This window comes from Numenius arquata, chromosome 1 (genome assembly GCF_964106895.1).
Source record: "Numenius arquata chromosome 1, bNumArq3.hap1.1, whole genome shotgun sequence".
Classification (NCBI taxonomy): domain Eukaryota; kingdom Metazoa; phylum Chordata; class Aves; order Charadriiformes; family Scolopacidae; genus Numenius; species Numenius arquata.
The window spans coordinates 8,756,136-8,773,452 of NC_133576.1; the positions used below are offsets into that span (position 1 = coordinate 8,756,136).

Genomic DNA, 17,317 nt, shown 5'->3' on the forward strand with positions numbered 1-17,317 from the left:
AGACAAGTATTTTGGTGATCTGTATGGAAGGTAACAGGCAGTTGCTGCAGCCTACTCGGCAATGGGAAGACAACATCAATCCTTATCCTGAGTAGGATTATGTGATATAATTGCCTGAGTTAGCAGGAGGCTGGACTGAAGGGATGTGCATGCTGGAAGGACTAGTGTATTTCTGTTAATGTTGCCATTCATTGAGGAAGGTCCTAGTGTTTGTAATTGTGAAGCCACCTGAATGATCCTGTTTGCACACAGCATATTCTGTAGGTCTGGTGTTTAATAAAAAGGACAGCCTGGTGTCTTGGTTACGTTATCTCATTTATATTGGCAAGATTTGTGTGCTTGCTGGGAGTCCTGAAGAGTGCGGAAAATGTATGCGAGGTTTGCCGTTTGGGTGTGTTACAGAGGGCTCTCTGCTGGGTGAGGGCTGAGCAGGGGTATGTGTGGGTGTGTGTCATACCCTCAGAAATACAGGTCTCAAGCTTGCTCAGCTGATTTTACTCGAACTTGCTAAAATAACTTGATCTTAAAAATGAGACCAAGCATGAAGAATTTCAGTCTTTGGAGAAGCTGTGTAAATGGGAAGTGGAAGGTAAGGTGGGAATGTGGTTTATGTAAGTCATACAAATTGTAGTGTACCTCTACCTTTACCTGTCATAAGTACACACACGCAACATATGTGCTTAAGACCATTATGCCAAGTATGAACACAACTGTCAAAAGGGGGAAATAAGTTACTGGGAAGTTTACTACATATTTTTACTACTGAACGATATAAAAATAAGGGAGAAAAGCCAAAATAGGAGAAAACTTCATGCTATATTTATAAAATTACAGAATTTGTATCTTGGATTTTAAATTATGCATGGTAAGCTGTAACATACAAACACATAACAATGTTATGTTCCACTGAAAATCTAGTTTACCAATGTACTCTTCTTTAATAAACTTTATGATCAACCAGGAAGTATAAAACTTAAGGGAAATACATGTCTTCTGGTCTGAATTAGTCACTGACATGGTCTTTTCTATTATAGTATTTGAAGCAGGGGAGAGTGTTTTAAATGCTTCAACCCATTTAACCTTAATTGCTCGGTTTTAATAGAGATTTGCTAACTGAAAGAACCAAATTATAGCTTGAATTAGGCCTTACTAATCTTAATTAAAAGCTCTACTTTATAATCGGAAACAGCCTATGTTTAAAACAGTGAGCCTTTCTTAAATGGCTTATTTTAAAATGCTAAGGTCCTTTTGATAATAATTGTTTAGATTGAATATGGGTAACCATTATTCTTCTTATATTGCACTTAATTAAAAATATCTCCTCCATGTGGTTTTGTGCCTTCTGCTGGCTGTAAAATTGTTTGACTGGTGGGGGGTGGGATTACTTTATTTTTCCTGTGGTAATTTGAAAACCTGTTGCTGCCCTTTGTTTTAAAAGTTTTCTGGGGTCACAAGTTACAAAATTAGCATGTGAATTAATAAAAATATTAGCTTCTTGCATTTCTCTGTCCTCAAGTGAACACTTGTCAATCACTTCAATTAATTGGTGTACTAGGCATATAATTGCAACTGTTAATAATATACCCTTTAATTCATTTAGTTTATTGTTTAACTTGTGCTCAGATGGTTGATTATGGGCTTCACGTTGCACACATCCTGAGATCTAACTTCCAGTAAAAATAAAGTGTGTTGTATTGGGAGGGAGGCCATGGCTCTATCTATTGATCATTTGGTATGCTGGTAGAGTTTCTATTCATTTCAGGGGTATCTGAAGAGGATAAAGGGTGGATTTAATCGTCCAGATATGAATCTTGGTAGTACAGATCAGTACACTTAAGCGGTTTGCCTTGCTTTCCCTTTGTAGATGATGGAGAGAAACAGGAATTTCCTTAATGCAGTTTGCCTTGTATTAATGGAGATAAAAATAGGTCAGATAAATAATGTCCTGAAATAACAGTCTCTTTCTAACACAGATGTGGACATCTACAGTGTAGGCATGTAAAGTTGGATAAGGTGTATCTGGGCCAAAGACCCTGCAGCTGTGAGATTAAAAGTCCATTGAAATTAATGGAAAATGTTCTGTACTTAATTGTGCTTTGAAGTTTAACCAGGACAGGGCATTTTTAAGCTGCAGTATTATGATTTGATCACGATGCAATTCATCCTCCCAGTCTCAGTTTTATATTTTTTATTCTTTAATTTAAAATAGACTCCCACCTCTCCAGCACAGGCATATAGTTAAAAAAAATAACAACAACAAAAAAACCCCCAACAACTTTATTTTAGGAAAAATTTAATTGTATTTTCGTAGAACTCGTCCTTAAGATTTTTCTTGGTACAACCTACTCAGGAAGCACTTTCAGACCGTGTGATCATACCTTTGTTTTAAATTGCATTGCTTTTTATTCCAGTAGCTGAGTTGTCTGCTTACGTAAGTGAAATTTATGATTAAGAGTCTTTTACGCTAAGCCTGCTACACCTTTATGACGTGCACTTAGAAATAACTCCTAAGAAAAGTAACTTGTGCAAGTTATGGAGATGGACAGACCTTCTTGAATGTTGGTCTCATTTGCTTAGTTACCAGATCTTTGGAATATCCCTTAAGTGTTCTTAGAATTTCTCCTTATTGTCCAGATTGTTGTATGGTGCTGATGGAGTATACAGAATCACCTAGGTTGGAAGGGACCTTTTAAGATCATCTAGTCCAACCAATGAAAAAAAAAACCAACAAAACAACAACAACAAAAAAACAAACAACAACAACAACAAAAAAAAACCAAAAAAAAACAAACCAAAACAAAAAAACACACACACACACCCCACCACACCACCCAACACTAATCCATATTCCCAAGCACCATGTCAACTCCTCTCTTGAATACCTCCAGGGATGGTGCCTCAACCACCTCCCTGGGCAGCCCATTCCAATGCCTGATAACCCTTTCAGTAAAGAAATATTTCCTAATATCTAACCTGAACTTCCCCTGGCGTAACTTGAGGCCATTACCCCTTGTCCTATCATCTGTGACTTGGGAGAAGAGACCGACCCCCTCTACAGCCTCAGGTTTGAAAGGAGATTGTACAAAGGAGATACAAAGATTGTTAAATTATACCCGTTACAGGAAGGTAAAATCAGGGCTTCTTACAGCGGGTTTGAAGGACTCTGGTCCCCACCCATGCCACATACCTATGTGTATTTATCTACTCATATCAAAAGTGTGTAAGCTGGCCAGATGGAGTCTAACTAAAGGTCTGTCTAGCTTGATGTGCAGTCTCTGGCAGCAGCCAATAGCGGATGCTTAGGGTAGATTATAAAAAACAGGAAATGGAAGAATACAGCTAGAGATTTAGAGACTTCTCAAGTCAGAAGTTTCATTCCAATCACTGTGTTTAATGGTATCTTCAGAATAGAAAAGGCAAGTGAGTATGTTTGCTTCTACGGGTGTTCTGCAAAACTCACGCTGGTAGATAGGTGATTAGCTGTGCTCAATGTACTGGAAAAGAATTGTGTAGGAACAGGTAGTCGTATACACCTGTCTCTTCTCTGCCTCCCATCTACTATTGTTTACTGTGACTGTCACATCATGTTTCTCTACACAGCCAAACCCCACAAAACCAAATATTAATTTTTGAGTTGGCAACTAACAACATCTTCAGAATGACTGGGTTTCCCACTTTTCTGAAAATGAGGCTTCGTTAAGGACAGTCTGAAGTCAGTTGTGAAAAACAAATAGGTACTTTGAAAAGCTTGATCTGGATGTTTAAACTACCTTTAGATGGTTACATGGTTAAACCAGGTGCCATGGATAAACACCCATAACCCTACTATTTAATTTTAAGCCTTTTACTAAGTGCGGAGTTCTGAATTAATAATGGGTGAGTTAACTAGTCAGGGCTTGGTGCCCTGTTTTCAGTGGATAACCAAGGATGTTGTAACGTGTTCTCCCCTGGACTTCTGTTTATGTATTGTAGAAATACTAAGAATGCACACCAAATAATAGCCTTAAAAGAAAGATTGTCTAGAAAGATGGGAAGGAGGAAGGAGAAGCATGGGGAATTTGTCAAGAACATTTTAAAAAGTGACTTCTTCGGTCTCTAGCGTTAAATTGGATGTACTGTCCAATTTAAAAAACCCAAACTGTTTATTGGATTGTTTATCAAGTCTTTAGTCAAGCGATTGCTGCATTTTGCTTATCTGTGCATAATAAAATAGCATTGCTGTAAAAGGCATCTCATGACAAATTATCTGAATTAGAGTATTTGGAATAACTCTACAGGACTAAATGAGTATTTATATAAAACTTATCCACTTTTATCCCTATGCTATTGGGAAGGAGGGCAGTATGATTAGACTGCCTGTCTTTCTATGGTGCGTTCTGTCAGATGCATATTATTATTTGAATACTGCACATAAGTTATAGGCATTCTTTTGTTCTTTCTACCTAACATCCTCCCCACCATAACAAACAAAATTACATAAAATTACAAAAGGAAGATTTTCAGGCTATGAATATGAGCTCTCTTCGATTTTCAGAAAATGCCCGCATTACTGTTTCCATATCTGCAGTTTCATTCTTTCTTCACTGAATAGCATTAATGGTGCTGGAAGCTGTGTGTGCTTTCTAGTACAGGATATTTGAACACTGGAGCTGAAGTCTGATTTCTTGGCAAAGCTAGTTGGTTGCATCTGTTTGCTCTATCTCTCTTTCTTGTCCAAACATCAGATGTGAGCACAGCTTATAATTGAAAATATTTGATGATTCACAGGTCAGCAATGATGTTTTTCATGTTTGAATTTTAAATTTAATCCTTACTGCTTTTCCTGAGTTTTCCTCACTATGAAATAGGTGTTTGTACAGCCTGCCCTGGCCTCATCTAACCCTCATCCCTGCATGCCAGGTAAAGGGGAGCGTGTAACTTCAGTAGTTTCTGTTCAGAGAGTCCCTGCTCTTGCTTACTTCTCTACCAACCAAAGAATCCAGGCAATGTTTTGAAGAGTTTGTAAAGGGTAGTGATGGAAAAGCTGATGGGTTCCATGCTGGCATTCACTATCTGTAGATTTTTGTCTCTGCTGGACAATTGTTACACATCCACAGATCAAAACCCAAAAGCTTCTTACCACTGGTTTTCAGATTTTTCTCTGTTATTATTTGTCTCTGGTGATAAATAGAGCTTTGGCTCACAAGACCAATTTCTGTGTGGCTTTTTAGAAGACTAAGGAAAGCCTACATCACAACTAATGAACTCATTTTGTAAATAAAACTTTAGAATTGTCAGCATGTATCAGTAGGACAGGGTTCTCTGTTTCAGGAATAAAAAGCTTGAATCCAAGAACTACATTAATGTAATATTTGTTTGACAATAAAACCCTTTTGCATTGATCTACTACAACAGCATCTAGGACTTCTTGTTGATACTGGCCAGGGCCATGCTTTCAAAAAATGGAAAATGTTTGGTCTGTACACCCAAACAAAATTACATGACAGGTATTTTACACATTGTGGAGACAGAATTGTTGTTAGGAAGCTGAGAGCCTGTGCCAGAATTTGGAGTTGTGCAGCAAAATTGCCAAATGTTTTGGCATCTTAAAAATAATTCCACATTTCATGACTGTACAGTTCCCAGATCCACTGAATTTTGATTGAAATAGCTCTTAGAGCTGTGAACTGTTCCACACAGTGCTTTGTGTGCACCACATTTAGGGTATTACTTTATTATTACAGGTTTAATAAGGTTTAACTTACTGAAAGCTGAGATTCTGAAACACAATTCTGTGTCAAGTTGAATTTGTCATTACGGAAACATAATGTGACTTGATCACCTTCAACTCTCACATAATAGCAAAATCTGTAGCCTAGTAACTTTTTTACCTTCTGAACAGTGCACAAAGCTGAAGAGCGCTGGACAATAATGAGTTAGAGCATTTTGTAAGCCTATCTCGGATTTTAAGAAAATTATCTTTGATCTAATTGCTATTCAATTTAGTCTTCTCAGATCTCTTTGAAGCAAATGTATCAGCCTCACAAAGGAGACATTTCTCTTAAATATAGGGTCATCTCAACTAACTTCATGCAATTTGTTTCCTAAAGATGCTGAGTACCCACAGCCCTGCAAAGGGACTCAAAGAAAAATGAATACTTACCACTCTTCTGAAAACACAAATTATATACAGGTAGTGCATCTGTATCTAGGCTGGAGCACTGAAATAGTTTTTAAGCACTATGAGTGCACAACACCATAGAAAAGAGAGGGAAAAGATTAAATCCCCAGTACTATCTCCTGCATAAGAAAAGTGGCCTGTAAAATGATTGATGTTGGAAGTTAGGCAACATGCTGATATTAATATATTACTCTGGCCAAGGATACTCTGAAGCCTTAATTACCACAAGGCATGAGTGACTTTTATTTCATTGAGCTTGAATGAATGACCCATACTCTCATTTTTCAGTACATTCTATGTGTGTTATAGAACCATCATGTGGACCTTCCTAGTCCAGATAAACACATCTGTAGTTGGAAAAACTATTTATGGCAAAAACAAACCTAATGATTCTGAAACAAAGAAGGGTCTATGCTTTGATTGTCCAAGTTATCCTCCAGTCAGCTGCTGTTTAATAGGTAAGGAGTCGTCATACTTGTGAAGGACTTAGAATCATAGAATAGTTTGGGTTGGAAGGGACCTTTAAAGGTTATCTAGTCCAACCCCCCTGCAATGAGCAGGGACGTCTTCAACTAGATCAGGTTGCTCAGAGCCCTGTCCAACCTGACCTTGAATACAGATGATCTTTACAAATATAAAATAACATGTGAAAAAAATTTAAGACTGAAGATAATGTGAATGTAAGAATCCATGCATATAGACTGTCTATTAATAAATTTAGGAAATAATAAATTTATTCTAGAACAACCTTCCCATAGAGTACTGGGAGTACTGAATTTTCACCTGTAGTATGATAAATATATGTCACATTTATCAGCTTTACAGGCTGTTCTCTGCAAACCAAAATGCTGAGAGGCCTTCACTTCATAAAGGATGCTGTTGAGGAACTGTATGAATTTGTCTGCATTTGGGGAACAAGTGACAAAATAATAGGCAGAGTTGAACTATTAGGTCCAGCGTTGTCAGGGACACAAGTCCATGGATCCCCTGTGTATCATGTTTAGAAGTAGCCACAAGACTTCAGTAAATGTTGAAATGAAAGGCAGCCCTGAATAGGTCATTCATCGAGTATGTGCCATGGTTCTCTCATGGCAGTGCACAATAGAGCACATAATGCAGAGTTCCTCTGCTCATAGATCCATCAGTTGTATGGTATTCTCATGGGAGTTTTTGTAGGCTGGTAAAATTAATGTCTGATATGTGTTCCATACAAAGTAGGGAGTTTGACCAAATAACACAGGATGACAGGAAGTTTTCTAAATCCTACATGATATAAATTATATTTCCCACGTGGTTAACGAGCACAGCAGCGCAGTTCTCAGCCAGGACTCTGCAGTAGCCCAAGGGCTACTGCTAAAGCACACGTGGAAAAAATAGTTTGAAAAGGTAAGCGTGCTGTCTTAAGACATAAATTTGCTATACCGGGATTTGCACCTCTGCTGGAAAACACAACTTTCCTCATATCAAGAATGTTGAAAACCACTGCTATGTAGCCTCTCATACTGCTTGTGGCCTTAGCTGTCTCAGCCTGAAACTGAAGTAGTGTTAATCTGCCAGGGACTAATGAAGCATGTGCTATATGATATCCAGAAATCTTCCATTTTACAGTTTGTGATCTGTCGCTGACTTATTCTGAAATGAGCAAGAAGGAATAACCACCTTCTGTTCTCCCACATGAAGGGCCACAGAAAATAAGTTAATGTTCATCCACTGACAGGTAATACGGAAATTTATTTCAGAATTGAAGCTTGGGATTGTTTCCTTTTGTCAATGGACAGAAATTTAAAAATGAGATGCAAAGGAAGATTGGAGGTATGCAATCTGAGAATGAGAGAGATCCCTACAGGGTTGGAAAAAAAAAAGGTGAATGATGTCTATATCAATCAGCTAGTTTCACTGTTTTAAACATCTCCCTCAAAGTTTTTAGATGCATATTTCAATTTAAAGATCTAGGAGTAACCTCCTGCCATGACTTATTGAAATGATAATCATTAGGATCCATGCATACCAGTTGTGGCACTAAGGCACACAAAAGTATTCTCCCATTAGATCTCCAAGAACCTGCAAGGTTAGATGTGGAATCAAACATTTCCCATTATATTAAAAGAGGGAATTGTGGTGGAAATGGCTGTGATTTAGAAGTGGTGGGAAAAATGCTGTCAAATGTCATGTTTCACATTCATAACAGCTTGTGAACAGGAAATCTCTCTGCTTGAGCTTGTCGGGCATGGCAGCTACTAAATAAAGACAGACTCTAAAACTGTTATGTGCTCTGCAGGTAGCCATCTTTATTTGGGTATCTCACTTGCAGTTCAAAGAACTTGTAGCCAATCTGTTTAAATATCAATTAAGAAAAATGTCAAGCCACAACAAACTCTAATCAAGGGTTCAAGATGTGTAATGCAGGATAGCAATAGTTTTGGTTTTATGTAAAAAAATACTGTATTAACCATGAATGGAGCTGGAATAGTCCCATATAAGTTTCCATTGTGCTGGTTGAGATGGCAAATGTCACACAGGGGTAATACCCAGATATATCAATAGAAAATATATTTTTTTTTCTCAGGGAAAGAACTCTGCTTAATTATTTTGTTTCCATAAATGATTGTAGCTGTCCAAAGGTTTTAGACCCGCAAAAGGTACTCTAGGTAAAAAGCACTATATAAACCTAATGTTAATGCAGAAGGAAGTCTTGTCAATTGAGCAGTCAAAAACTCTATAAGGTCCTAAATGAAGAGTGTTCCATGTCATTTATTTGATTTACTCTCCATACCTGCTCTTGGAGTGTTCTATATGCCACAATGAAGAGTATTTCGGTGGCTGGAAGAGTGCACCAAATGCATGCAGAATCTCAGCTTTCAGTTTCTGTGTTCCTTTTAAATTTTTTTTAAGTAATTTTTATTCCCCCGTACTTCAGTGATAACTTTCCATTGGCAAAGTCCACATATGCTGAAGCACTAATACCTGCCTCGAACCACAGGCATCCTGAAAGAATGAATCAAAGGGGCAGACGCTTTTGTCTTTTGCCTGTTGTCAGTTTGACTAGTGTATCAATGTCCAGCCATTAAAAATGTTCTTCTAACTCTTTGAACTAGGAGTTTAAGGAAGGAGGGAAACGTGCAGGAAAGAGAACAGAGACAGGAAACTGAGGAAGGGAAGGTGAATTTAAGAAAAATATAAGGAAGGGAGTCTCCAGAGACTATACTTCTTATCAATGAATGAAGAATGTGATGGCCATGCACCAAAAATATAAAATCTAATCATTTGGCTACTGCAGAAAGTTTGGATTTTCACAATTTATTGCCTGTTTCATTTAACAATATTGAGCTAGATCAACTGAATTTTACTTACAGCATTGGGTGCTTGACACTGTCTAGCCACTAGAGTCTTTAAATGTGACTCTTTAATTCTTCCTTTGTATGATAAACAATATTTGAAGACCATTAACTAAAACTTGCAAAATAACAAGTACTAAGCACACCTACTCTTTCTACATCTGATAAACTCAGAGGTTCATGTACTCCATTGCCTCCTCAGAGAAGGACTCGTGTGTCTGAAAGCTTGCTGTTTTTTCCCAGGCAGTGAAGGTAACTCTTCTAAGGCCATCCTTACTCTGTGCAACTTGACAATTTGATTCGTGCTACCTGTGATCAGTGTAATAATAGGAAACGAATTCAGACACAAGACAAAATAAGGATCTGCAATGGTGTCTCTGTGCTTTCTTTAAAATTAGGAGATAATTATGATCATAGAAAAACATATTAAACAAATAGAAAGTAAAACCGTCCCATCCTACAGTTAAGTGATAAATAGGCTGACGTCTCATCTGCCTTCCAAATGCATCCTAAATGTTTTTAGGCAAGATAGTTCTAAATACGAAGCTGTTCATACTTCGAAAATATATGCTGTTCAACCAGCTGGACATACCTCTACGTAGTTTGGTTTGTATTTTTATTACATTTTTGTCCCCGCTTTTTTCGGACCAGTACTTTAACAAGATATAAACCATGATGAACTTTGTGCTCAGCCGCCACAGAATAAAAGGAAACAAATAAAACTGCTACAGAGTACTTGATGTTTTTCTGGAAACTGTATGAAATGGCTTCCAGAAAAACCCCCCAACAATACCACAGATTTCATCCAAATCATCTCCACTAAGTTGGCAGGGCATTTTCATTTTATTGCTGTTTTAGTGCTGGGAAATAGGAGTTTGTGACATTTTTGAAGAAAGTTGTAAAACTGAATATTTTTTCTTCTTTGTGGATGCATTAATAGGAAAAACATTGGAGGGGCAGTACCAATAGTGGAAAGGCTCTTGAGGGATTTACACTGAAAAAACTTCATGCTAAACAACCTATTGTACCTGTTCTTTTTCCTTTCTCCACTGAGAAACATCAGGCTGCTTTTTCTGATTTTAGCCTATTCCCAGCTTGCTCACCCTTGACCTTGGCTCTCAGGAGTAGTTCTAATGGCTATCAAATTTTACAGTTTTCTTGGGCGCAAGCATCTTGAAAATATCACGACAACTTGAAAGCCGTAAAAACTGCCCTGTGTGTTCTTCTGATTCATTAGATCGTAACATTTCCAAGGTCACAGCATCTAAAGAATAAAGATGTTAACATTTATGAGTCAAAAAATTAAGTATCTCAGGAAGAACCAGATATAACAAATGATGGATTTTAATATGATTTCTCTTATAGAAAAAGTGACTTAACGAAGCTTTTCATGGGAAGAGATTTTCAGAAACGCACTTCACTGTGAGATGAAGGTCAAGGTTTTGTTTGACATAGAAAAAAAGCGAATGAATCTTGTTGTGTCAGTATTTCTTTCATTATATTTGGACTTGGAGCAGATACCAAATTCTGCTATCACAAAACTCAGAGAGGGAAGCAGTATTTCAGCAGGTCAGGCTGAGTGGAATTGCTACATTTTCCAAGCTGATTCTTCATACAACTAGCTGTGTCAACTCTTGCAAATTTTAAGAGCAGAGCTGAGCGGACTTCAAATAATTTTGAACATGTGGAAATGTGCTGATGCTAAACTCCTCTTGAGAATCTAATCATTTTGGTATTCTTGTTCAGGTTGAATGCTTTCCAGAGAGCTGAACTTCTGGCAAATTTGGCCTGCATTTAACCAAAACCGTCTTTAACCTACACATGAGCTTTTTTTCTGGCCTTTGGATCTGGAGCTGGATCCCTTCTTAAGGAAAGTGCAACTTGATATAAGAAATACAAATGCCTTAGGTACAGGTTATCCAGGCTGAAAGTATATTAAATGCAGAATCTGCCAAAGAAATGGAGTATATATAAATATTCCCATATTGTTTTTATTTATTTTAATGGCTTTTACAGTCCCCAAATCCAGTCATTAAAAAGAACAGGATGCTGATCTGATTATGATCCATGACTTGAACTTGTTTGTATTCTTGTCAGTGTGCATGTTACCTCAGTTCTGCCTTTTTCCTTAAAAGTAAAGTAATGGTGTTGATGCTACTCTGCTGCTTGTTCTGAATTGGAAAGTGGGAACAAGGAATTCAAGTAATGATCCCATCTCGCATATCTCTTTTCATGTGAGTCCCAGGAAAGTCTTCCTGGCTTCATGAAACCAGTGGCAAAAATGCCTCTTGACTTTTGTAGGATTGGGATTTCACTTCAGGGCATTTCACCTTAGGGTATTACGAGGTCACTTCTTTCCCAAGCTTGCAAGATCAAGGTTGCGTAAAACTATGCAGTGATGAAGACAGCTGTTTGTACTGCAGCTCTATTCTTAATTGTGTAGGATTTGTAACCTAGGCTGGGGCTTTTCTCCTGTATTTTTCTGTGGAAATGAGGATACTGCATTAATCCTAGGAGGAACAGTGACTAAAACTCAGTAAAAATTTTTGAAAGCTTTTAATAGAGAAGCCATTAAAGTGCAAAATATTGCCACATGAAAATATGTGTTCCAGCATTTCGCAATGTCCTTTGCTGCATAAGCGTTCTGGATAAGCAGGCAACAGACTGCGACTACAGAACTGTGGTATGACTTTTTTTAGCAGAATACAACTGATGATAGAGAAATCTGCAAGTGCAATGCTTAGTCCTCTGTAGGGGGCTAGCAGCAACCTCTCATGGAGAAGGAAGGTAAAAGCACAGTTTCGTTGCTGGCAAGTTTGTAAGGACAGTGTTATTTACTGTCTCCATAATGCCTCTTTGGCAGTGTTTTGTTTAAAGCAGCTAGATAAATAGATGAAGATGAACGCCAAAATATTTTCCTCTTCAGATACTGAATAAGTAATTTGTAAGTGTATCTTGATGGATAAATCCACACATTTCATATGATTCTATGAAATGTGTGGATTTATCCATCAAGATACACTTACAAAGAATTTAATATTTATTTTTCTAGATATTTTATGGATCCAGCTCCTTTAGGAAATATTCCACATCTGCATAATATACCTGTGTGCTAAGTTTTGTTTGTGGTTCTGTAAATTAGAAGGAATTGATGTGAGCAGACAGCTTCCTTTGGCTATTTATTTTAAAATGTCCAAGCACATAAATTATTCCTTTCAAAGTCAATTGAAATTTGTGTTTACTAAATCAACTCCAGATCTTTCCCTTACATTAGCAGTCAAAAATACTTTTAAATAAACACATATTTTACCCATTTCTACTCCTATTTTGAACATCTTCTGTTGCATTGTGAGTGTTGGGATCTGTGGCCTTGACAGATGCCAAGATAAAGGTTGTGCCAATGCACGCTTTCCCGTTTTCTATAGAAACAGAATATAGTGGAATTCAAGGCTATTTTCTATAGGAATATACATAGTGGAATTCAACACTAAAAGCTGAATTTATCTCATTGACTTGCAGGCCTTGGCCATTCTCCCTTTTGCATGTTAATAGCTGTAAGGCTTCTGTGACAGTTTAGCTGTGACACTGATCCAAAATTCATCAACTCCACGCAGACATTTGCTTTGACTTCGGTATCTTTGCCCATCACAAACTGTAGCTGTGCTGACAAATAAATTTTGTTACAGGTGTTGTAATGATTTTTGGACATTCAGGAACTTAATAAATGGAAACTGGTATAATGGATTTTGGTGGAGGTAGATTTTGTGCTTCCCTGATATAAAGTCTATGCCACCTTCTAAAGAGCAAAGATTATTAGTGCTTGGAAAAGATGGTTATCACACAGCAAATTTCATGACCCTGCTGAAAATGTTTAGACAAAGTTGGAAACTAGCATTTTCTTCTGTTTTACAGTTTGATTTGTCTTTTGGACATTAGTTATTGCATGCTGATGTGTGTTCTATACCCTGCTGAAACAGAAAGCTGAAATACTGTGATACCGGAAGCCGAGGAGATAAATTCTTGATTTATTTTGAGCATTTCTTAGTTAAGTTTTATGTGCTCCTGGAAGAGCTGCTTCTCTGCAGGGTGGCCTTGTGAGACTTCTGAGAGTGCCATCCCTTTATTGCAGAATACACAAATGAAACAAATTTCTGTGATAGTGTCAGTTACGCCTGTAATAATGAAAGAATCGTCAACCCCAATCTGCATGATGTAGATACAGGTTCCCCTCGGACTACAAAGAATTAGGTCAGTTAAAGAAGACAACTTTAAATTATTTTCTGATAACTGGAATACAGTGATTGTAAATTACAGCATTTCCTCATGGTAACAAATGCTAGGATTTCCTCAGTCACTTGTCTAAGTTTTTAGAAAAAGTTCTTGGATCCTTATATAATAATTGCAGTCTCATACAGTATGTACTCTAAGTAATACCGCTGCTCATTGAAGAGGACAACAGCAGAGCATGGCAAGGCTGTGTTCCCCAGGGTTGCTGAAAGATTTCCAGGCTGTAACAGAAAGATTCACCTCTGCTTTCCAGAAGGAATTGTGATGTAGTTTCCAAGCTTCTTTCACCTTGGGAAGTAGCTGAACCCATACAGTTACTAGTACACCCAAGTAAGCAAGCTTCTTTTTATCTCCTTTTTTCCTGATATTTTTTTCCTTTAAAACTTTTCAAACAAGCAGTGGATTTTGGAGGTTTCCCACACCAGTTTCAGAAAGAGATGGTCAAAACCAGCTCACCAACAGCTGAAGAAGTGGTTGTATGCATCCAGCTCTGGCATTGGGAGTTGCTGTCTCATTTGAACACAGTAAGCCCAAATAGGTTCTTGGCAGACTATGTCATTATTATAAATGGCCCTAACGCTGTCTTAATAATTTTGGTGCATTAAATTTTTTTTCCAGCAATCCTGTAATTGCTGCCATTGTAATACCATATGAAATCAGTTCCTCTTACAGAGGAAATTGCAGTCCTTTTTTAAGGTATTTTCTTGACTAGACGCCCCAAGAGTTGCCTGTCTGCACAGCCAGAATGTTCTGGAGTGAAAAATTCGTAAATATTTTGCCAGCGTAGATAAAACTTCGGGTTTCCCTCTGAGAGCTAGATTGCAGCGAGCCTTGCTAATTCAATAGTATACGCACCTGCATCCAGCACAGCAATTTCACGATCAGATGGCAACATTTCTCTGTTTCTCATTTCATTTTTGTGTTATGGTAATTTCTTTATGGTGAAAGACAGTATTAAGTGATCAAACACAAAAACGTTAAGGATAGTTGAAGTGACAAAATTAGTGGGAAGAATTAACTTTGTGAGTTAGAGGTGTTTGGAACCAAGAGTTGGTTTAACACCCAATTCTATCAATTACAGGAAAAAAAGAATAATAGGATATGACCTAACAAAAAGAAATAAACATAGCTAGTCCCTGCAAATTTCGAGTTTTAGAATAGATAAAATTAAGAGCAAGCCTCCAGGTTTTATGTGTTTGCATGTACTCCTATTGCTTTTATCGCTATGTTAAGCTTACTAAGGAAGCCATATCCTGCTGTGTCAGATGTAATATTCTGCCTGTAAATTATTGTTATCCAGCACTTTCACTGAGGCGTTCTTTGAAGTCCTCCTCCAGGTATATGAGAAGGGAAGATGGGGTGGCGTTCATGTTGTTTATAGGAACATTGCCTGCTTTTCTCTTGATGCAACTGGAACTTGAAAAAAGTTCAACATTTGGACTTTGCAGGCTTTGGACATTCTTCTGGTGGGGTTTGTTTGTTTGCATTTATTTTAAAAACTAAACTGTTAAATTCACCAGTCTTATCCCCTTCATGTTTTACTAGCAATACTGGAGATAGAAATTCCAGTCAGCCTGACAGGTGAAGGCTCTTAAATGATAGGTAGAATGTGTGGCTCCACTCCTAGTTATTTACAGCTCTTGGGGCAGAAAAGGGAGAAGTAATCTAATCCTTTTGCAAAATTTAATGTAACTGGAACTTCTTGTGAGAAGGAGATTCAAATAATCTGTTTCTTTTGTTATTTTTCTGGTTTATGTATCTATTACATTACCCTTCCTGGAACTTAAGTATTTGTATGGTTACATCAGCACCTTGTGCTGCGAATCACAGCACAGCTTTCTAGAAATAAGTATTATGTAAAGGATAGGCATTCAAAAGGCTTCACATTTCATTGATTTTTGTCTCTTTTGAAGGCTCCACATTGCTTATTTAAACAAATAGTCGTATTTGATTCATTGTTTGAAAAAAGTGATTGAAAATTGATCAGCCCTTGGCAGTCTGATGCTGAGTAACAACTGATAACACTTTCTTCTGAATTCCCTCTTCTGAAGAAACTCGGTGCTGAATAAAAGTTAAGAACAAATCTTAAAATGAAGATACCATTTTTCCCGAGTGTCCTGAAGGAACTCCTGGCATGCCTGACATCAGAATCGTGTTATGTGCTTTCTGGTTATTGACTTGGCCTGTTAAAAGATGGCATTACTGTAGAGCTCTATTTTTGTCCCTGTAGCCTGAGAATGATAGGAATTTTCTGGAAATATTCATGAATCGTTATAGAGGCTGCTAATACCTGCTAAGTAGAAACCTTCAGTGGAATGCTTTGTCAATGTGCACCCAGGCACATTGGGCTGTAAATAAAGGAGGGCAGCTTCCTGGGGACTTCGCACTGCCATGCTCCAGGTGTGTTCTTAATGAGCCCGATACACAATAATTGATTTGCTGGTTATTGTTTTCAGAAAAAAAATATCACAGATGTATCTTTTTGTTGTCATACTGGATTCCAGAAAGTAGAGCACATCCATGGCTGTGCTGACTTGGCACTTGCACAAGTAATGGATGGAAATCATTAGTAAAGGGTGGAAACTGTCTGAAACGGAGCAGTAGTTAAAAGACTTGGAAGTTTACTGTTAAGCAGCAGGTTGTATTTTTGTTAGGAAGATCCTTTCTCCAGCTTATTTCCAGCATTTTTGTAGTGCTGAATGCTGAGTTACAAAAAAGCTGCCTGGTTTTGCAGATACAGCCAAATTTGTAATTCCTGTTTAAAGCCACTGAGGAGATTGTAGAAGAAAGGCTACAGATCTGTTGGAAGGAAGTTGATGGAGACCTGGGCTATTTGAGGTTAGGGTAGGTTTCTGGGACAGGCAGACCTGAGGGGAAAGGCTTGCAAAAAAACTTGGGAGGAGGCTGTCCTTTCTCTGACAGATCAAACGTCTCAGAGGTTTGTGCAAGGAAGGACAAACATATCCAGACTCAGTCCAAGGGTGAGAACTGCTGAAAGCATTGAGTGACCGAGTCTGAGCTGGCTTTTCAGAAGAATCTGTTTTTCCCAAACCACCTTGCTGAATTGGGATTGTGGCTGGGTATGATACCAGGTAGCAAAGCTTTTCCTGGGGTACTTTTAAAAGTTAAAAGAAAAAAAAAAAAAATGGATATGTGAACATGAACCTAAACCAGAAATATTTCAACCACCTCTGCAATGGAAGGCACATTTGAAATGCACAGCCAGGGTAACTCTAATGAACTACCAGGTGATTTTCTAAAAAGACTACTTTATCCATTTATCTTGGACTGTGTAACTTAGGGACAGTACCTGGTGTTTTTGGTCTAGCGCACCACAGATCTAGAGCTGATAGTTATCAAGCTATGAGGCTGCCTATAATTATATGTGTATTTTTAGTTGGTTGATGTGCACCACTAAATGATTCACAGCAGTGACTGTGATGCTGACGTTCCGTGTATAAGCCAAGATACAATCTGTAAAAAGAAGCAAGTTTGCACTTTCTAGAACGAATGAAGAAGTGATTTTTCTATGAGG

At 37.8% G+C, this 17,317-nt stretch overlaps 1 protein-coding gene across 1 annotated transcript in view; it reads left to right on the forward strand.

The window, feature by feature from the left end:
- Positions 1-17,317, forward strand: part of SCUBE1 (signal peptide, CUB domain and EGF like domain containing 1) — a 211,982-nt gene that overhangs the window by 17,031 nt on the left and 177,634 nt on the right. The window lies entirely within an intron of this gene.